This window comes from Amphibalanus amphitrite, unplaced genomic scaffold, assembly GCF_019059575.1.
Source record: "Amphibalanus amphitrite isolate SeventyFive unplaced genomic scaffold, NRLGWU_Aamphi_draft 000665F_arrow, whole genome shotgun sequence".
Classification (NCBI taxonomy): Eukaryota; Metazoa; Arthropoda; class Thecostraca; order Balanomorpha; family Balanidae; genus Amphibalanus; species Amphibalanus amphitrite.
In genome coordinates this window covers 224750-243971 of record NW_024882159.1, presented here as the reverse complement: position 1 = coordinate 243971, position 19222 = coordinate 224750, and the positions used below count along the sequence as shown (strand labels likewise).

The window sequence follows — 19222 nt, the reverse complement described above, 5'->3', positions numbered from 1 at the left end:
TAAATCGACTAACAGCGGGGTGGCCAGTACCGACTTACCGCGATCACCCGACTCGCATGCTTTGGTATTTAATGTTCACCCCCGTCCTGCAGCATCACACGTTTCTTCGCGGGACATTACTTAACCGGCGGCATACGTCTCCTCGCTGGGACGCCTGGGGTCCTAACCATCTCCGAAACTACCTACGTCGCTTATCGAATGTCATCCTGCGCTGATCACTCAATGGACCGATAGCGGACCTAACCTATCTTTTAAAACCGGGCGGGGTCACTAGGTCCCTCCGGGCTGCCTGCATCGTCTCCGTATAGCCACGGCTTTATGGGGCCCGCGCCGGCAACCGAACGGATTAGCCTTCGTCGGCTATGCACTCATCCTCAATAATCGATCCTCAACTCGCTCTCACCCTTTCTCTTCACTTCGCGACTTATTGCACGTATCCAGGGCTTACCCAAGCGAGGCCTACTATTTAAGTGGGGTCTATCCGAGCTGAGCTTCATTCAGGAAATCCGATTCCTCTACGTGTACAGTCTTCTTCCATTTCACTCGCTTCTCATCTCCCTCCTAACCCGTAGCCGCGTCGGTGGACTTTCCACGCACAGGGGCGTGACGTGCATCATCTATCTCCCCGGTTCCGCAATCCCTATTCATCAGATGATTATGCAATTGGACAGGTGCGACTTTGTATATGCGTGGTGCTTGTGTGCGGGACATTGGTGAATTGCTTAGGAGGTAGTACCAGGATTCCACTGGCACGGGCTATGTCAAGGACACTTGGGATATGGTAAGGTAGGAAATGGGTTAGCCGCCTCAGCAGCACATGGAATTCAACCAGTGGAACCCACCAGTGTACAATGCGTTCGGTTAGGTCCAATGTGCGTGCACAGTCCTTGTATTCGAACCGTTGGATAATTTGACGAGGAAATAGTACCAGGAATCCACTGGCACGGGCTATGTCATGGAGCTTTGGAATATGGTGACGTAGGAAATAGGTTAGCCGCCTCAGCAGCACTTGGAAATCAACCAGTGGAACCCACCAGTATAAAACGAATTCGGTTAGGTCCAGTATGCTTGCAGAATCTTTGTATTCGAACTGTTGAATGATTTGTTGAGGAATTAGTACCAGGAATCCACTGGTACGGGCTATGTCAAGGAATTTTGGAATATGGTGACGTAGGAATTAGGTTAGCCGCCTCAGCAGCACTTGGAAGCAACCAGTGGAACCCACCAGTGTGAAATGCGTTCGGTTAGGTCCAGTATGCTTGCAGAATCTTTGTATTCGAACTGTTGAATGATTTGATAAGGAATTAGTACCAGGAATCCACTGGTACGGGCTATGTCAAGGAATTTCGGAATATGGTGACGTGGGAAATAGGTTAGCCGCCTCAGCAGCACTTGGAAGCAACCAGTGGAACCCACCAGTGTGAAATGCGTTCGGTTAGGTCCAGTGTGCGTGTAGAATCCTTGTAATTAGCCGTTTGATAATTTGATAAGGAAAGAGTACCAGGAATCCACTGGTACGAGCCATGTCAAGGAACTTGGAATGTGGTATAGCAGGAAATAGGTCAGCCGCCTTAGCAGCCCTCGGAAATCAACCAGTGGAACCCACCAGTATGAGACAAGCTGGGTTAGGTCCAGTGTGCGTACAGAATCCCTTTGTGTACTGTGTAAAATAAGCAGATAAAGAAAACTGATCGCTGTAAATTACTGTGACGAGCCAGACACCTTGAAAACGACCGCTTTCCCGACTGTGTGGCTGGCATATGGCCTGTTATGTTCTATTCTCCGGTCCCTGCCCTTCATCACTAGTCACACTCGTATTACGATATTTACAAGTCCCATTTATTTACATTCTCCCTGACACAACGCTTTTCATTCCTTTACATGCCAAATTTTACGAAACGTTCTGGGACCAGGCCGTCCAGCAATTGGAACTCACACGCCGCGCGGTGTGGTACAAAGTCGCGTCGCCCGCCCGTCCCTTTCCCGACTCCCCACGGTGCATAATCCCCTCCGTCCGCCTTAATCACCACGGGCGCCGGACGAGGGTCCACTCCACGTCGGCACGCGTCCCGCACCACGCCCTAATTGACCGAAATCGGAACGTTAAATTAAGCTACCTAGACTGAATGTCCCCAAAATAAAATGAACTACCTAAACTGAATGGCCTAATTTATATATTGCGCAACGACACCAAAAAAAAAGGAAATATAATGTGGCTCACATAGCAGTAACGAGGGGGGGGCTGATTATTTGAAGGATTTAGGGACTAGGTGCGTGCCCGTGTTCACCGTGACCTTACTTGAGATGGAGGCGCTGACATGATGGCCGTCTCCGTCCATGGCGCCCGGCACGGCGGCCAGAGCCGCCGCCGCGCCGGCGCCGTGATGCCAGCCGCTGGTGTCTCGTGGGCTGTCCGCGATGTCAGACGAGAGACGTGGGCCGAGAGAGTGCCACCGGCGCGCGATGCGTCGTCCGAGAGAGCGAGAGGCCCGGAATGCGTCGTCCGAGAGGGCTTTTCAGTTCCGTTTCATCAACTTATACTTCTGATGACGTCATACTTCAGAGGGCCGGGCAGCATCACCTTGTCCAATCTCCGTCCTCCATTCTCAGAAGCTGCACTCGGCTCCGCCCTCGAAAGTTCGTGATTTGCTGACAAAGTTCGGTTCCCCTCCGGCCATGGCAGTCGCACCCTTTCACGCAGCGATCGGGTGGAATTCGCCGCCGGCGCTCACGGCGCCTGAGGCGCCAGGTGGCGGGCCTGGCCCTCTGCTCCCCTTGTTTTGAAGTCAGGTCCGGCCAGATGTCCTATATTTTGTCGTTGGCGACCGAGTTCCATTTCATACTGTTTTCGTACAATCCGGGTCGGTCTCCGCTCCCCTTTCTTGTTTTGGTTCAAATCAGGGCCGGTCTGCCCTCCCCTCTCCTTGTTCTCTGGCGGGGTGCCGAGCGTGGGACAGAGTCTTGTTTTCCAAAGGCTAAACTGATTAATGGCTCGAGGCTGGCAGAATGGCGCGTTTCGGTATGCTATTTGTTGGCTTCAGATCCGGGTTCTCATGAAGTGGGGTGGTCATCTATAGAGGACCCCTGTTTGTCAGAGCCGACTGCGCCGTCTGTGTGGACGCCAGCTGGGACGGAGAGAGGGTATCACAGCCGATTTAGCCGGCTGACCGTGTCTGTGCGGCGCTCGCAGATGGCCGTGTTTCAGCTTGTGGCACAGCTTGCAGTTCAGCATGAAAGATGAAAAAAATGTAACGCATCTGCGTTACATTTTCAGACCTCTTTTTATAGTCGCGCCCCGCGACTAAACGTTTGAGAGCCCGCTTCTGCCGTGCTATTTGGTGCCGTTTCGTCGTGTTTCTTGGTGACTTCTTTGACGAGAGCGGGTGGCCGTCTTCTAATGAATTGGTAGCTATTTCAACAGGAGTGTTCGGTTGCGGAGGATGGTAGGACGAGCTTGGATGATTAGGACATAAGGATTGCGGGTTTTTGTGTCATTGCACAGCATTTCAGGCCATTCTTACATTTCTAGAACTAAAAACATTTACGTACTATCCCGTAAAACACCACCAACTACACATCAAATAATTAGCGCACAAAACTATATGGAAATTGAATGAAACCATTGAAATAATCGACACATGACAATACAAAAATAGCATTGGTACGTTTGGTTACTATAATTCAGATCAAATTAGCGATAACATACCGGTGCAGACTTTGGTGTGCCTGAGCCGAGCCTGGCACCTGACGGTGGCTCCACGAGCGAGCCACGATAACCCCGGTCCGGGAAGGCCTTTGTTGGCGAGCTGGCGGGCGTCCGCGACTCCGTCTCGAGCCGGCCGGCTGCTGCTGTAGTTGTGTCCAGTTCCGGATTTTCCCAGTCTCGTAGTTGTAGTCGTGGTTCTCGCCGACCATCGATGTCGAACGCAGCCGCCCTGGCGAGTTGTCAGGGCTGACTACGGTCGGCCCAGAACTCGTCGTCTGTGGCTGAGCCTGGGTTGGACGTGGCTCCAGCGCACTTCCCAGCTGTTTCTGCTGGTCTGGTGGCCGGCTGGGCTGCGCTCTGGTGTAGATTGCTGATGATGGTTTGGCTGTCACATCCAGCGGGAGACGTGGTCCCACTGCAGCCTGCTCCATGATTACTGGCTGCGATGTTGAGCACTTCGCTCTGACCCGCTGCGGATCTCGCGAGTCGGTCTCGATGTCTGGAAAGTGGGAGCTGCCTGCAATTGATGAACGGCGGATCACCACCTGCCAGTGCGGCGGGCGGCCCAGAAATCGGCCCGCGGACTGGTCCGGTCCATTTCAGCTGTCTATGTTGGTCAAAACAGGCAGCATTCAGGTGCCCCCTAATGGTCGTGTCTAATGATGCTCCAAAGGTGATAGTAGTCGTCACCATCACCCAAGTTGCTGTCTGATTTTGTTGTAATACCTGCAATGTTGATTGCTAACAACATTTTAGTTATTCGGTATATCCGTCCCTCCTTCTCCTTCTTCCGGTCTTTGTTGTTATTTGTTTCAGGCGTTGTCTTCATTTTGAGCCCTCTTGGGCACTGGCTGTCAGCATCAGGTCAGTGGTTGATGACTAGCTTTTTTTTTTCTTTTGTCGGCATCTCTTCTTTTCTGCGCTGCACGTTTGCTCTTCCAACTGGCTTCGTGATGTTACAGTTCTTCAATCATTGCATTTTGCTCCTCTCAGCTGTCGTTTCCTTTCTGTGATTGCAGTTTCCATTGCCATGTAGTATCAACGTCGTTTCCATCGGTATACTTCTTCAATATCTTCTTTTTCGCCGTCACTCGGTTGTGTGTTGTCCTTCTTTTCACCTAACTGTTCTTCATATTTCTTCAGTAACAGCCTCGATCATCTTCAATCTCTGCCGTCACCTTTATTTCAATATGATGCGTCTTATTTGTCATTCTTGCCTTCTTCAGCCCTGATTTCATTCGACAACATTCGATACCTTCATAGCGTCGCGCTCAGTCGTATCTTCATTATATACATCGGATTGGCAACACACATGACTGCCTGCTTTGTAACAGGTTTTCCGTCGGGGAAAACGGCTCGTGGACGGTTGCCGGTCTCCTGTCAGTTCTCTCCAGAGGCGGGTCAGTCCACGGGTCACACATAGGTCACTGCACCTTTTTGGTATAGGATGGGTACAATCTCTTAAAAATTAGGTTAAAATGGCATCCTCGGTGTGATTACTCTAACTTTGGATCACGGGATTTCACTCAAGGTTAGGGTTCGCTAGATGTGAGCCACATAAATTTAGTTCGCGATACCTGTAGCGTAGCCGAAAAAAAAACTATACTAAGCCCGCTCGCCCGTGACTTAAAATTGATTCTCGAGTTACCCTTATCACTTCCTGATATATACATCCTCCAGCAATCCACGCTTTCTGATTTCAATCAAATCAATTTAATCCGAGTAATGCTGCACTGAGTGACCAGCCCCCACTGCATCTAGCTCTGACATAATAAGTTTTCTCACTCACGCTCGCATTTCCTCTGAAACTTTAGCATTGGGTTCGGCAATGCACGTCCGTCCACCGACTTCATGATTCCTTTGATTGATCCTACCCCACGTTGGGCGCCAAATCTGTAGCGGGGGTTTCGCGGCGTTGCGGGGCTAACCGGGCAGTGTCTTCCGATAGAGAGAGCTCCGTCGGCGCGCTCCATAGAAGCCCTTCTCTGTATCCAGCCCCTCGCGAACCCGTTCCGACTCTGACTCTATCTTCCGGGGCGATCAATCATCGGAAACACATAGGCCAGGGTTAAGGAATGGGAGGAGGGATAAACAATAACCCATTATCCTTGATCATAGTGAAATACGAACCCAACCCTACTAAACAAAGGTCCCACTCTCAAACAACAGCACCCGTCCTAGCTGAGGGTTATCTCCCACCGGATATACATGCCAATCTTTCGTCCATTTATCCATCCCCTTACAACCCTGCCATTCGTCCACTTTTACCTCGTAATTTACCAGAGTTGACCATCTCCGGTCCCTCCCCTTTTTCCTAACCTCCCCCGGTGGTGCTAGGGCGCGCGCAAAGTCGTTATCGAGTCATTGGCCTTAAATTTCATTTAACCATTATCCCTTCATAACCACAATGTTCCGTACATCAGACAAACGCTTCATAATGCTCACGCTACACAATTAGAGATACGACCCACCACAGATTTCGGCACTCGACCCTCGCCTTACGTGACTTATTGCGGTCCATCCCATCACCATGTCGAACTACCTACACAAAAAAACATAAATGTCCTTCGGCCAGCGGTTCCGAGACTACGGCTCGCAGGACACTGTGTAGTCCGGTTTCCGCGGGGGACTTATTTGAAATTTGAGACCGGGGCTGGGTAACTAAGGTCCGTCCGGGCTGCCTGCGTCGTCTCCGTATAGCCGCGGTTTTCGGGCCAGCCCCCGGCGACCGAAAGGGATTAGTCGTTCGTCGGCTTTACACGAATCCATGACTACCAGTTATGCCAAATTGCCTATAAGAAAACGAAAACTAAGCGTACCACGGCCCGCGGTGGGCTTATCTAAACTTTGAAACCGGGCTGGGTAGCTAGGTCCGTCCGGGCTGCCTGCATCGTCTCCGTATAGCCACGGCTTTTGAAACAGCACCGGCGACCGAACGGGTTAGCCTCCGTTGGCTTCACACAATCCACGACTACCAGCGTTATAGGTGCCCGAAGCCCTATCTATCCGTTGCTGGTAGTTAAGCTGTCGTCACAGACCTATCCGAAATGACCGCTGCACGGCCGGAGTAAATCGACTAACAGCGGGGTGGCCAGTACCGACTTACCGCGATCACCCGACTCGCATGCTTTGGTATTTAATGTTCACCCCCGTCCTGCAGCATCACACGTTTCTTCGCGGGACATTACTTAACCGGCGGCATACGTCTCCTCGCTGGGACGCCTGGGGTCCTAACCATCTCCGAAACTACCTACGTCGCTTATCGAATGTCATCCTGCGCTGATCACTCAATGGACCGATAGCGGACCTAACCTATCTTTTAAAACCGGGCGGGGTCACTAGGTCCCTCCGGGCTGCCTGCATCGTCTCCGTATAGCCACGGCTTTATGGGGCCCGCGCCGGCAACCGAACGGATTAGCCTTCGTCGGCTATGCACTCATCCTCAATAATCGATCCTCAACTCGCTCTCACCCTTTCTCTTCACTTCGCGACTTATTGCACGTATCCAGGGCTTACCCAAGCGAGGCCTACTATTTAAGTGGGGTCTATCCGAGCTGAGCTTCATTCAGGAAATCCGATTCCTCTACGTGTACAGTCTTCTTCCATTTCACTCGCTTCTCATCTCCCTCCTAACCCGTAGCCGCGTCGGTGGACTTTCCACGCACAGGGGCGTGACGTGCATCATCTATCTCCCCGGTTCCGCAATCCCTATTCATCAGATGATTATGCAATTGGACAGGTGCGACTTTGTATATGCGTGGTGCTTGTGTGCGGGACATTGGTGAATTGCTTAGGAGGTAGTACCAGGAATCCACTGGCACGGGCTATGTCAAGGACACTTGGGATATGGTAAGGTAGGAAATGGGTTAGCCGCCTCAGCAGCACATGGAATTCAACCAGTGGAACCCACCAGTGTACAATGCGTTCGGTTAGGTCCAATGTGCGTGCACAGTCCTTGTATTCGAACCGTTGGATAATTTGACGAGGAAATAGTACCAGGAATCCACTGGCACGGGCTATGTCATGGAGCTTTGGAATATGGTGACGTAGGAAATAGGTTAGCCGCCTCAGCAGCACTTGGAAATCAACCAGTGGAACCCACCAGTATAAAACGAATTCGGTTAGGTCCAGTATGCTTGCAGAATCTTTGTATTCGAACTGTTGAATGATTTGTTGAGGAATTAGTACCAGGAATCCACTGGTACGGGCTATGTCAAGGAATTTTGGAATATGGTGACGTAGGAATTAGGTTAGCCGCCTCAGCAGCACTTGGAAGCAACCAGTGGAACCCACCAGTGTGAAATGCGTTCGGTTAGGTCCAGTATGCTTGCAGAATCTTTGTATTCGAACTGTTGAATGATTTGATAAGGAATTAGTACCAGGAATCCACTGGTACGGGCTATGTCAAGGAATTTCGGAATATGGTGACGTGGGAAATAGGTTAGCCGCCTCAGCAGCACTTGGAAGCAACCAGTGGAACCCACCAGTGTGAAATGCGTTCGGTTAGGTCCAGTGTGCGTGTAGAATCCTTGTAATTAGCCGTTTGATAATTTGATAAGGAAAGAGTACCAGGAATCCACTGGTACGAGCCATGTCAAGGAACTTGGAATGTGGTATAGCAGGAAATAGGTCAGCCGCCTTAGCAGCCCTCGGAAATCAACCAGTGGAACCCACCAGTATGAGACAAGCTGGGTTAGGTCCAGTGTGCGTACAGAATCCCTTTGTGTACTGTGTAAAATAAGCAGATAAAGAAAACTGATCGCTGTAAATTACTGTGACGAGCCAGACACCTTGAAAACGACCGCTTTCCCGACTGTGTGGCTGGCATATTGTAATTTGAAAGTTGTCCCTTTGTATATGCTGCTATGCTGCTCTTATCGCTAGGTATGTCTAGGGGATTGTGTCCTTCACTATATTACTCTATGTGTTGTCTAGGGGATTATATTCTTCAATCTTTTACTCTATATGCTGTCTAGGGGTATTACTGATGAAAACGCGATCGATATATGTGTGTTTCTGGATCCTTTCCCTCCTTCGTTCCCAACACCATCCACCATACAGACGTGAACATGAGTTAAAAGTAGATATATTGAAATGAGCCAAAAGATAAGGTCGAAACCAAAATGTCAAAAGGAAGCGATCGAGTCATTAAACGAGACAAGGCCGAAAATCAGTCCTGCACGAATAGCCGTTGCATTAGCACAGGCTGATATCGAAGAAGACGGAAGAGTGTCGAAAGAAGACCGAAAATCAGTCCCACTCGAGTTGCTATCGCACTCGAGTATGCCGATATTGGAGAGGCCGGAAGAGTGCCGAAAGAACAGCCTGCTGTCGCCAAGCCGAGCCAATCGGCTCCCTGGTCAGCGTCATGATGGCGGGCAGGCTGAAACACAAACAGCGCAGTGAGACCGGACAACGGCGGTCAACGGTCACCAAAAAAGGGCGAAAGAGATAACCGAATGATTAGCCGAAAGACAAAACAAACAGTTCAACCATATACCGAATAGTTCGGCAAGTTAAACGGACTTCCTAGAAGACGTCACGTCACCTTGTCCCCACAGCACAGCTCCAAGAGAGCTGGCTGGGGCAGACCGTCTGGTCTGAGTCATTCTTACGTAGGTACTTACTTGTGCATGTTGAGTGGAGTGTTGCAGAGTGGGTGTTGTCGAACGTGGTGTGGACTGTGTGAGGAGTGTCCCGCTGCTGCGTCTGGCGCCCGTTTTATACCTCTCCGACAGTCGTTTGCCCTTGGTGTGTCGTCAACCCATTATCTGATCCCACGTTCAGTTTTTCACGATCTAACCTTCCCTACATGCTTAACCCTCGCCGAGTGTTTTTGCTGTGGGCGAACGGTGGAGGTCAGCGAGATAGGAACCGAGCGAGCCGCCGCCGGTTGGTCGGCCTTGGTCTCCGGGCCGACTGACGGGGCGCTTCCCGTCGCTGGAAATAATGAGTGTCGCCGATTAGCCGCTCAGAGCAGACGGAAACGATATTTCTCATATCCCTCCCATTTTTACGGCGAACGAAGAACTGTAACCTTAGGGGGTGAACGGGTATACGTATGTAATTTCATGTTTACAGTCTGACTGAGTCCGACACATTTTGACTTTAAGGCAAAGGTAAATGAGACCACTCTATCTCAAACTATTTTTACTCTTTTGACAACTCTTTTGTCAAATATGACACTAGAAAAGTACATAATTACTAAATAGCTTGATTGGCCATAAAATCATAAGTCCCTACGACTTACATAATCCTTAGCAGTGCACCATGGTTGTGCTGACGCTACCGGATACAAAATCCTGGAAGAAGGCAATCAATACGCATTTACATTTATGTTTAAGCTATTCTGGGAACCACATCTGCTTGCTACTGACCTGTGGACTGTTTCTGGGATGGGAATTTCGTGGTTTACCGGAAACGATTTACAAAGGAGCATGTCGTCAGTCGTGCAATGTAAAGGGTACGCTTGTTAACGATTCCCAATACGGGCTTCGACTTTAAAAACTCACGAGTGATAACGTGATGGGTCCATCCGTCTGCTTTATGGCCGCCACACCTGGAGGAGATAAGCTACAACCGACGGGCGAGTGATCGTTTGCCTCCGTTAGAACAGAAGGATGCGTTTCCGACTTCTGGCAGCACTCAGCATCGAGATGTTGGTCCTAAGGGCTCGGGTGAGGTGTTGAGGCTGAAGTCAATCTGACATGCCGAGAGAATGGTGGTGCTTGTAGACCTTTTGGTATCTCCGATACCTGTGTAGGACGCACTCTGCTGCTGGCTCCAATGACCTGAGGACATTGGGAGGGACCAGACGATGCAAGCATCGCAGCACACGAGCAGTTTGTCCTATTGTCTATGCCGGTTCTAGGCCCGCGCATCTTTTGGTCTGCACAGATCCATGTCGCTGGATCTAGTTTCAAGGCAATGCACAAGATTGTTGCTTCACCACAACTTATACCTCGAGCACCAACTGACCCTTATCACGACCTTCATGCATACGCTGAAGCAGATTGTAGCAAACTCGTCTGCTTGACTTTAACAAGTGAGCACATGCCCGTTGGCTTTGATCTTTTGATCTCAAGGGTTGTTCTTACTTTTGTTCGTGACCTGACATCATCGTCGCTGGTCACTCACGAGACGGTGACGCTCCATGCAGGGTTGGATAAATCCATCAGGACCTCCACTCGGCAGCGTGGTGTCTGTTGCAGACAATACAACGAAAGTCAACCACAGTAACTGGTACACCTTCCATTCAATATGACGTTGACTCTTCGTTCAGCTTTGGGATTGCCAAATGATTCACATGAGTGCTGAACGAGTTCACATAGGATTGCAGGTTCTAACTGCATAGGCTTTCGGGTTCATATTTTAAATCGTTCCACAGGGAAATGTGTGGTCAGTTTGCACAGTTGATGCTACTCCAGAATCTTGCTATAAAAACATTAACCTAAGTGTTACTCGAAAGTCGAGACAACGAAATCAAGCAAATATTTCGTTAATGTTGCATTGTCCCTTACCGTTGCGGTTCTGCTCGGTTTAGCTTTACTGGAAAGACCTTCCCTCGGGACGTCTCGTGCCTCGTTCCTGCGCTGAAATCGAAACCTTTCGGCTTCAGTCAGCTCACATGGTAACTGCTGACGGCCGAATTACTATTTTTCTTTGCCTTGTTATCTCAACTGCAAGACCCACACAGTAATTCACGATGAAGCAGGACATGAAGCATTTATGTCTTTCTTCCTACTCTGGAGATGAGCCACGGGATGGACTCTTGAAGAGTTTTGCACTTGCTATGACTTGCAAAGTGCAGCTAAGCAAGGATTCGAGTCGTACTACCTCCTGCCATGGAATGGAGATAAAACGAGACGAAAACCACCGTCTTAAACACTATCTTTCCCTCTGCAGTCACCTGAAGTCTACTCACATTTCAACTGTTTGTCGGGTTTGCTGTTTTTGCAACATCTGTGCAGCGAAGCACAGCAAACAAGTCACCTTTCTTATCGACGCTGCGGTCATCTTCTGAAACAAGTTAACGTCGATCGGTTTCGCTGCTTCTGCAACACCTGTGCAAACGAAGCAAAGCAACCGAGTCATCTTCCTAAGACACCTGTCTTATCGACACTGTGGTCAATTATCCGACACTGGTCAATTCCTGAAGTACAATTCTTAAAGTAATTATGGTGTTGGTCGGGTTTGCTGCTTCTGCAACACCTGTGCAATGAAACAAGCAACCAATTCATCATCTAACCATCTAACCTTGAATGTGAATCACACCTTTCCGATCGACTGCTGCGACTACCTTCCAAAGTCATTAAGCTGTAAGTCGGGTTGCTGCTCCAGCAACTCCTGAGCAGTGCCAAACAAGTCAACCGAGTCATCCTATCTCGGATATAAAACAACCCACCTTCCTTATCGATGCTGCGGTCACCTCCTGAAGCAAGTAAATTGTTGGTCGGGTTTGCTGTACCTGCAGCACCTGTGCAACAAAGTCGAGCAATCGAGTCGTCATCACCCTATAAGACACATTTTCTATCGACGTCACCTTCAAACAAGCAAGCTGTTGGTCGGGTTTGCTGCTGGCCTCTCCTTGTACTCGCTGGAGTGTTCGACTCTTTATAGGTACTCCGGTAGCAGTGTACTTGCGGTGGGGTTTGCCGCCTTACACGCTCAAATGGTTCCGTTTTTCACATGCTAGGAACACCTCCTCAGCATGGATTGTTGTGTCGCATGTGCCAGTGACCTGCTGCTCCCGTCACTGCACGCCCAGCCCTTATGCCTAGAGCGTAAGCTGACCGAGAATTTCCACCCATACCCGGCCGGTGTATGTTCGGTGGGCATGGACCCCCAGAGGACCACCCTCTGCCATGCTGCTCAACTCTGGTAGATAGGTGGGGCAGGCCCTATCACCAGTTCTCCTCAGCTCCTACGCGTCCGGGCCGCGACTGCCGTCCTGCTCCCCGCGAGCAGACGGTCTTGTGACGCCCTCCTCCGAGAGACGTCAGTAGGCTGCCCGTCCTACCTAGCACTCGCCCTTCTCTCAGGGACGTAGGTAGACGGCACGACCTACTCAATTAACGGAAAATCACACTTCTGGCCCAGCATATCATCACCCGCCAAATACCTCGCGTTTATCATTCAGTCAAACTTATTTGAGCCAAAGTGAAGTTAAAATATTGCCATCCAGTGTTGACCGTAAACGTCTAAAACGATATCTTATTTTTACTGCGGGACAAAATATCTAGCATTGAGAGAACTACCTGACCTGAAATCGACTTACCGGAAACCTGTAACATGCTCTGAAAGATGGAAATTCCTGTGTCAAGAAAATGTCAACGAACAAATTGGTCGTACTCTCAAATTTAAATGACATCTCAAGTTATGAAACACTGAGCCAATCTTGTACAATGTACTTTGTCAACATCTGTCAACAACTTAGCAATAAGACTCTATCAGCGACCAACCAGGAGAACAATTGAAATCCCACATGAATATCTAATCATGTCAGCGAGGCGTCCATCCACTCAGTCACAATGACACTTCGGACTGTGTCAGGGCCATGTAAGGTTATGTCAACTGACCTCTGACAACGAACCTCTGAACTCCGGAACCTTGATCATGGGATATTTCCGCGATCTTGAAAGCTGATCGAATGGTATATCCGGTTTGGCGATCAGATGATCGAACTCGCGTTGTTTTATCTGTGGATGGTTATTGCCGCGAACACGCTAGCTGACCACTGTGCTGCCATGCACCTGGTCACTGACATCCTATGGCAACTACCCCAAAGTTCAATGACACCAAGTCGGTATCACCAGAACGTCCCATGACAACGAAGTCAGTGTTATATAGTTCCCTAAAGTCAAGTCAGTAACATCTGAGCATTAAAGGTCAAGACAAAGCTCAATAACACCAAGTCGATGTTATCAGAGCAAACCAGCGGACCAGCTCAACAACACCAAGTCGGCATTATATGAGCGCCTTACGGGCAACTTCTTAATAAAGTTCAATTATACCAAGTAAGTATCATCCGAACACATATTCAAGTCAAAGGAATCGAATGGATGTAATCCATAGAGCATATCTGGACATTCATTTATACCATGAGTTAAATAGCCATTTGCTGTCATGCCAACGATGCGAACGAATTGATTTGCGAGGTATACGACCGAGTAGCGTATCGCCAGAAGGCAAAGTAAGTAGACCCACAGAAGTAAGCAAGACTAACCTGAATCAAATGAACTTCAAGAGATGGCGACCTCGACGGTGCGTCCGATGTAGGTTGCCCATGCAGCATGCGGACCAACAATTGGCCTGGCGAACCTAAGAGTCTGGAACTCGAGCCATTCGCCATCAAATAAAGGTAACTGGAAATGGAAATACACAAATTTGACCAGTCAATTCATGTTTCACGAACACGGTGAAACGGAAAGTTTACGAATCACGAGCAGCAAGCTACACCAACGAAGATCCACGAATCATTCTGGAACAACAAAGAACCTGAAAACTTTACAAGCAAGAACATGCAATGAATCAACGGCATATACAATCAGGGTCCTGTTCGAGCAGAACAGAGTTTGATATCCCGGACGAGCCCCCAATGTAATTTGAAAGTTGTCCCTTTGTATATGCTGCTATGCTGCTCTTATCGCTAGGTATGTCTAGGGGATTGTGTCCTTCACTATATTACTCTATGTGTTGTCTAGGGGATTATATTCTTCAATCTTTTACTCTATATGCTGTCTAGGGGTATTACTGATGAAAACGCGATCGATATATGTGTGTTTCTGGATCCTTTCCCTCCTTCGTTCCCAACACCATCCACCATACAGACGTGAACATGAGTTAAAAGTAGATATATTGAAATGAGCCAAAAGATAAGGTCGAAACCAAAATGTCAAAAGGAAGCGATCGAGTCATTAAACGAGACAAGGCCGAAAATCAGTCCTGCACGAATAGCCGTTGCATTAGCACAGGCTGATATCGAAGAAGACGGAAGAGTGTCGAAAGAAGACCGAAAATCAGTCCCACTCGAGTTGCTATCGCACTCGAGTATGCCGATATTGGAGAGGCCGGAAGAGTGCCGAAAGAACAGCCTGCTGTCGCCAAGCCGAGCCAATCGGCTCCCTGGTCAGCGTCATGATGGCGGGCAGGCTGAAACACAAACAGCGCAGTGAGACCGGACAACGGCGGTCAACGGTCACCAAAAAAGGGCGAAAGAGATAACCGAATGATTAGCCGAAAGACAAAACAAACAGTTCAACCATATACCGAATAGTTCGGCAAGTTAAACGGACTTCCTAGAAGACGTCACGTCACCTTGTCCCCACAGCACAGCTCCAAGAGAGCTGGCTGGGGCAGACCGTCTGGTCTGAGTCATTCTTACGTAGGTACTTACTTGTGCATGTTGAGTGGAGTGTTGCAGAGTGGGTGTTGTCGAACGTGGTGTGGACTGTGTGAGGAGTGTCCCGCTGCTGCGTCTGGCGCCCGTTTTATACCTCTCCGACAGTCGTTTGCCCTTGGTGTGTCGTCAACCCATTATCTGATCCCACGTTCAGTTTTTCACGATCTAACCTTCCCTACATGCTTAACCCTCGCCGAGTGTTTTTGCTGTGGGCGAACGGTGGAGGTCAGCGAGATAGGAACCGAGCGAGCCGCCGCCGGTTGGTCGGCCTTGGTCTCCGGGCCGACTGACGGGGCGCTTCCCGTCGCTGGAAATAATGAGTGTCGCCGATTAGCCGCTCAGAGCAGACGGAAACGATATTTCTCATAATATGGCCTGTTATGTTCTATTCTCCGGTCCCTGCCCTTCATCACTAGTCACACTCGTATTACGATATTTACAAGTCCCATTTATTTACATTCTCCCTGACACAACGCTTTTCATTCCTTTACATGCCAAATTTTACGAAACGTTCTGGGACCAGGCCGTCCAGCAATTGGAACTCACACGCCGCGCGGTGTGGTACAAAGTCGCGTCGCCCGCCCGTCCCTTTCCCGACTCCCCACGGTGCATAATCCCCTCCGTCCGCCTTAATCACCACGGGCGCCGGACGAGGGTCCACTCCACGTCGGCACGCGTCCCGCACCACGCCCTAATTGACCGAAATCGGAACGTTAAATTAAGCTACCTAGACTGAATGTCCCCAAAATAAAATGAACTACCTAAACTGAATGGCCTAATTTATATATTGCGCAACGACACCAAAAAAAAAGGAAATATAATGTGGCTCACATAGCAGTAACGAGGGGGGGGGGCTGATTATTTGAAGGATTTAGGGACTAGGTGCGTGCCCGTGTTCACCGTGACCTTACTTGAGATGGAGGCGCTGACATGATGGCCGTCTCCGTCCATGGCGCCCGGCCCGGCGGCCAGAGCCGCCGCCGCGCCGGCGCCGTGATGCCAGCCGCTGGTGTCTCGTGGGCTGTCCGCGATGTCAGACGAGAGACGTGGGCCGAGAGAGTGCCACCGGCGCGCGATGCGTCGTCCGAGAGAGCGAGAGGCCCGGAATGCGTCGTCCGAGAGGGCTTTTCAGTTCCGTTTCATCAACTTATACTTCTGATGACGTCATACTTCAGAGGGCCGGGCAGCATCACCTTGTCCAATCTCCGTCCTCCATTCTCAGAAGCTGCACTCGGCTCCGCCCTCGAAAGTTCGTGATTTGCTGACAAAGTTCGGTTCCCCTCCGGCCATGGCAGTCGCACCCTTTCACGCAGCGATCGGGTGGAATTCGCCGCCGGCGCTCACGGCGCCTGAGGCGCCAGGTGGCGGGCCTGGCCCTCTGCTCCCCTTGTTTTGAAGTCAGGTCCGGCCAGATGTCCTATATTTTGTCGTTGGCGACCGAGTTCCATTTCATACTGTTTTCGTACAATCCGGGTCGGTCTCCGCTCCCCTTTCTTGTTTTGGTTCAAATCAGGGCCGGTCTGCCCTCCCCTCTCCTTGTTCTCTGGCGGGGTGCCGAGCGTGGGACAGAGTCTTGTTTTCCAAAGGCTAAACTGATTAATGGCTCGAGGCTGGCAGAATGGCGCGTTTCGGTATGCTATTTGTTGGCTTCAGATCCGGGTTCTCATGAAGTGGGGTGGTCATCTATAGAGGACCCCTGTTTGTCAGAGCCGACTGCGCCGTCTGTGTGGACGCCAGCTGGGACGGAGAGAGGGTATCACAGCCGATTTAGCCGGCTGACCGTGTCTGTGCGGCGCTCGCAGATGGCCGTGTTTCAGCTTGTGGCACAGCTTGCAGTTCAGCATGAAAGATGAAAAAAATGTAACGCATCTGCGTTACATATCCACATAGCCCCTCATTGTGATGGAGCCGCCCCTCAAGCAGATGATGCCGCCCCTGAATGTGATGGTGCTGCCCGCTAACGAGTCGATGACGCCTCTCAAAATGATGTTGCCGCCCCTTAAGTGTTAGTGCCGCCCCTTATAGTGTCAGTGACGCTCTTCGAAGTGTCAGAGGAACCCACCAATGTAATGGTGCCGCCCCTCTAGGTATCCACATAGCCCCTCATTGTGATGGAGCTGCCCCTCAAGCAGATGATGCCGCCCCTCAAGAAGATGATGCCGCCCCTTTCAGTATCGGTGGCGCCCCTCAATGTGATGGTGCCTCCCTCAAAGTGCCAGTGGCGCCCCTAAATGTGATGGTGTCTCCTGTCAACGAGTCGGTGGTGCCCCTCAAAATGATGCTGCCGCCCCTAAAAGTGCTGGTGCCGCCCCTTAAAGTCAGTGGCGCCCTTCAAAGTTTTGGAGGAACTTATCAGTCATCAATACAATGTTGCCGCCCTCTAACTTTCTGTAGCGCCCCTCCATATACATAATGGTGCCGCTTCTCAAACCATCCGTGGCGCCCCTTAAAGTGATGGTGCCGCCTCTTACAGTGTCGGTGGTTTCTCCTCAAAAGTCAAGGTGCCGCCTCTCAAAGAAATGCTGGTGTCCCTCGAAGTGTCGGAGGCGCTCCTCAATGATGTTGCCGCCCCTCAAACCTTCCGTAACGCCCCTCCACGTCATGGTGCCGCCCCCAATGTGCTCATGGCGCCCTTAAATGTGATAGTAACGCCGGTCAAAGTGCTCCTGGCAGTGTCGGTGGCGCCCCTTATAGTGTCGGTGGCGCCCCGAACAGTATCGGTGGTGCCCCTCAAAGTGATGATGTCACCCTCAAACAAACGGTGGCGCCCTTCGAAGTATCGGAGTCCCTAAATATCATACCTATTGCCACCCATTAACCATCTGTAGCGCCCCTCCATATGATGAAGCCGCCCCTTAAAGTATCCGCGGCGTTCCTTAAAGTTACAGTACCGCCCCTTACAATGTGGGTGGCGTCCTCAAAATAAAAGTGATGTTGCCCCCCCCCCCCCCGAGTAATGTTGGCGTCTCTTCTTTAAGTATCGGAGGCGCTCCTCATTGTCAACTGCTCACATGGCGCCCTTCAATGTAATGGTGCCACCCCTCAACGCTCAAAGAGATAATTGCGCTCCTCACAGTGTCGGTGGTGTCCCTCAAAGTGGTTTAAGTGCCCTAAAAAAAAAATTGGTGGCGCGCCTCAAAATGATGCTGCCGTCCCTTACCATATCTGCAGCGCCCCCAAAATGATAGTGCCTTCCCTTAACCGGCGCCGGGCTGAGGTTGTTTGAACCCCCCTCCCGACCCCTATAACTTGGCTACTTGGGCCACGTAGCGACACGCGGTAAGCGGCATTCGAAGGAGTGTCAAAACTACTTGGGTTAGTTGGTTAACCGTACTTTGGTTAGGTCAAGTCAAATGTCAAATATCAGGTGACCAGAGGTCATCAAAGGTGAAATGTGGGTGAAATGTTGTCTGTTTCAACATTTATTGACAAACTGGCGCATAACTCGGGGAAGAATAGAACTACAGCACCGCGAAAAAGCGCATTCGATAGCTCTTCAACGTTCCTATAAAGTCCTCAGACTTGACCTAACATCAACGACTTAACCTCCAGAGCACAACTTGTTTAACCCGTGTCGGGCCGGAGAGGGTTAAAGGGGACAGTGGACCCCCTCCGCCCCTCTACTGAGCTGTTTGAATGAAGAACCTTTTTACTTTAATAATTATTGACTCACGAAAGTTATGACATCGTTTTTTTTTCAGTACTGCGCTCCTCTCGTCGAGATGCGTCGAATGAACTATAATTTGACATTCAAATGTCATTTGGGAAATTTGAGCTCAGGTCCAGGTCATGACCTGACTGGTAAAGGTCATGTTGCATAACAGTCGATTTGTATCGTGAAACTGAAATCATCTAAGGTATTTTCATCGCTCAGGCATATCGCATGTCTCTATCAGAAGTTATTGAAAAAAAACCTGCTGGAGGCCTACCAATCCATGACCTGACATGACCTCAAGGACATAACGAGGGGTCGTGGGTGGCATTTTTCCGATTAAGTGTGTCATTTTTAATTGTTTTCTGATGTTTAAATTCGTAAACTTTGACATTTGTCTACCTATAAAAAGAGGCACATGCCCCGACTTTCTCCCATTTCCTTATACCTAATGGAAGGGCCG

The 19222-nt window shown here is 50.1% G+C and overlaps 1 long non-coding RNA gene across 1 annotated transcript; it reads right to left on the bottom strand.

Moving 5' to 3' along the window:
* Positions 1-8776: 8776 nt before the first annotated feature.
* On the bottom strand, positions 8777-15456 carry LOC122364264. The gene is made up of 2 exons (XR_006253532.1): positions 15102-15456; positions 8777-14857 (listed from the first exon to the last, which is right to left on the bottom strand). It is a non-coding gene; the product is annotated as an uncharacterized LOC122364264 (long non-coding RNA).
* Positions 15457-19222: the final 3766 nt, after the last annotated feature.